This window comes from Babylonia areolata, chromosome 35 (assembly GCF_041734735.1).
Source record: "Babylonia areolata isolate BAREFJ2019XMU chromosome 35, ASM4173473v1, whole genome shotgun sequence".
NCBI classification, from domain to species: domain Eukaryota; kingdom Metazoa; phylum Mollusca; class Gastropoda; order Neogastropoda; family Buccinidae; genus Babylonia; species Babylonia areolata.
In genome coordinates this window covers 22,578,554-22,582,257 of record NC_134910.1, presented here as the reverse complement: position 1 = coordinate 22,582,257, position 3,704 = coordinate 22,578,554, and positions in this window count along the sequence as shown.

Below are 3,704 nucleotides of genomic sequence, written 5' to 3'. Positions count from 1 at the left end.
CTCTGCATCAGCAAATTAATCACTTTTGTATATTATGTACAATGATAAAGTTGTGTTTCTCTGTTCTCTTTATGTCCGCTGTTTGTCTCTCACTTTGGTCATGTCTCCGAATGTGCATGAGATGAGTGTGTGTGTGTGTGTGTGTGTGTGTGTGTGTGTGTGTGTGTGTGTGTGTGTGTGGTGTCTATCTGTCGTTTTGTTTGTGTGTGTGTCTGTCTCTCTGTCTGTCTGTCTCTCTCTCTCAGCAGTGATGCATGTTGCTAACTTTCTGCATAAAGCTCCAGACATCAGGAAGCAGAATTTGAAACTTGGATTCTTTCTTAATGCACACTGCTCACTCCACTCGTAAAGGGCCAAGGTCTATACAATTTAACCAACTTTCTCTGACTTTCTCCCTCTCTCTCTGTCCGTCTGTCTCTCTCTCTCTCCCTCTTCTCTCTCTCTCCCATCTCTCTTCTCTCTGTCTTCTCTTTCTCTCTCCCTCTCTTCCACTCTTTCTCTCTCTCTCTCCTCTCTCTCTCCCCCCTCTCTCTCCCCCTCTTCTCTCTGTCTCTCACCCTCTCTCTTCTCTCTTTCTCTCTCTCCCTCTTCTCTCTCTCTCCCCCCCTCTCTCTCCTCTCTCTCTCCCCCTCTCTCTCCCTCTTCTCTCTCTGTCTCTCCCCCTCTCTCTTCTCTCTCTCCCCTCTCTCTTTCTCTCTCTCCCCCTCTCTCTTCTCCCTTCTCTCTCTCTTCTCTCTCCCTCCCTCCCTCTCTCTCTCCCCCTCCCTCTTCTCTCTCTCTTCTCTCTCTCTCTCCCTCTCTCTCTCTCTCTCTCTTTCTCTTCCGGTTGTTGTTGTGAGAAGGTGGTCGCACTTTCAGCTCTCTAGAATTATTGTGCTCACAGACGTGCGACTGTGAATATTTTGCAAGAAGATGTGTCAATGACCAGTTAAGTCCGATGGCGTAATTAGTTTTTTCTTCGATCGGAAGTGAATCTTGCTTTAACTCACTCAGTACGGCCAGTCCTCTCTTCTCCTCTACACAGACCCCTCGGATGTCCAGTGGGTGTCTGAATGACCCAACCTTTAGCTTCCGTCGTCAGAATTGTGGTATTCTTTGTCAACATTCACGTCTTCAGTATAAGAGCCTTCCGCTTGCAATATTTTGATGATGGTAATTGGGGTGAAACGCTGTTAACGTCGTCTCTTTCGCCGTTCGTATGGAAAGAGTTAACGGCTAAAACAGATACTACATCATCAAGAAGGAACGAAAGTTGAGCTGCGGTTCTGAACTTACTTGGGTAAAAAAAAGCGAGTGGCTCGTGTGATAAGGCTTCTGAACAGAGCGACGAAGATGACTTTTGGTCAGTGTAAGAGTGCATGTGTACCGAAGTTGATGATGGCTGTTGATGTGTTGTGAAGTCCGTGCAATGCTCACCCTCCGAAACAGGCTGTGCTGAACAAACAAACAAACAAACAAAGCTGATCGTGAAGGAATGTATGTGTCGTTGTGTGTAATATGACATCGCAGCTTGAAATGTGCTTGACAAATTCTGTAATGGATAAACAAGGACCAGCACTGTGACAAACTGCAATGTGAGTAGTGTGTGTTGTGTAATTCTGTTTGAACTGTTCTGTTATGGCTGAAGACATGTGTGATGATGTGGAAACTACAGGCAAAAAACTTAAGCTAACTCTTGACAATATTCAAAAACGTTTTGCCTGTGACAACGAAGAACCAGCATTGTGGCGTAACTGTCTTTGCTTTCGCTACTCACCTATCAAAGAAGAAATATCTTTCCAGTTTGATGACACTGATCATAATGAACAAATAGTAAAGAGTGGTAACTCTCTCCATTACACAAGGTACACAACTTCAAGTCAGTGATGCTTACGGTACCGATTCAGCTAGCACACAGGTAAATAAAAAGGTACATTGGAACAAACCCACACACTTCTTCAAAAAAAAAGAAGTTGTTAGTTTCTTTATGATCATGATGGTTTTTATTTTGTCTCCTTCATTTATTCTTAGAAAAAAGTTCACGTTCATCAAGAGTCGCCAAATCTGTTCTCCGCATCTGTTACAAAGACACAAAAATGTGTAACTATTCCCAAATTAGAACGCTTGTCAGAGAATAAATCTATGAATTAAAACAATAAAGAAATCTTACAGTTCCGTCTCCAAACCAACCCCACAAGAAACTTTAAACCAAATGTCAATTCCTGAAAGAGCAACAATGTTGCTCATCGGAGACTCTGTTTTATCAACCCTAAAAGGCTTGCTCCGTTTGGAGTAGTGCATACAATATTTGATTATTGATAATTTTTTTTTGGTTCTTATCCCGCTTCCCCCGTCCCCAATCTCACACACACCCTTCCAATATTATGTTTTTATATCTTCCTCCAATCACTGACACTCACCCTCTCCATTTTACATTTTGTACTCTCTTTTCCATATTCTGTTCTCTCTCTCTCTCTCTCTCTCTCTCTCTCTCTCTCTCTCTCTCTCTCTCTCTCTCTCTCTCTCTCTCTCTCAACTCCGCCTTGATCCAAAAACTTCAAAGGAAACAGGTCTGTTAGTGTATTACAGTCAAACAATCACATTTAAAGCGAAAAATGAGTTTAGATCATTTCAACATTGAATCCATAGAGTTAGAAATTAAAATAAAACATATCAATCCGCTACGTATTGGATTTATTTACAGAAACCCGACTGAAAGAGTTAATTGGTATGATGATGAAGTTTCAATGATGGATGCTGCCATGCTCGAAGATAAAGAAATTATTATATTCGGTGACTTTAACATTAATCTATTAAAACCTCAGCTGCAATGGAATCAGATATATACAGCATACAGTTTGGAGCAACTTATCGATAAACCAACACGAGTAACCCCCCCTAGTTCCAGAACCCTCATTGATCACATTTAGGTTTCATGTAAACAGAATATTGTAGACATATGTTTCTCCAGTCACTGGATGTAGTGATCACTTACCATTTCTCCTTCTTCCCTCTCTCCCTCCCTTCCACCCCCTTCTCTCTCTCCTCCCCCCCCCCTCTCTCTCTCTCTGTGTCTTCACGCAAGCCATGGTAACCTGCGGTGTCCACCAACACTATGTCAGGGAACCTGATGGTCCATGTGGTCCACGTCATCTCCAATGGTTTTTTGATCCAGATTTGTGACTGTGGGGATGGGGGTGGGGGTGGGGGGCTGGGGGAAGGGGGAGCTGTGGGCTTGTGACGACAGGGGGAGAGATTGTGTGGGTAGAGGTGTGTGGGGGGTGGGGGTGGGGGGGATGGTGGGGGGTGGGGGAGGGGCGGATGGGTGGGTGGAAAACTAACGGTTTGGAGGGGCAGGAAGAGAGATGCTTGTTGGGTAAAAGGAAGGATGAACAGATTAGGTGACGGACGTATTTTCATAATTTGCTCGAAACTTACGTAGCTTCAGCTTTGTTGCTTACATTTCATTCAAATGTTTGCTTCGTGTTCAACAGTGATTTTTTAGTACCTTAGTCTAGACAAAGAAAGAACACACACACACACACACACACACACACACACACACGCACGCACGCACGCACGCACACAAAACACCCCACAACAAACAGCCTTGTCTTGAGGTAGAAGGGTAGATGATGAGTGAGGGGGGAGGGGGGAGAGGGAGGATTGGGGTTTGCAGTCCTTACATATATCGATCCGAATGATGACGGGCGCAATAGCCAAGT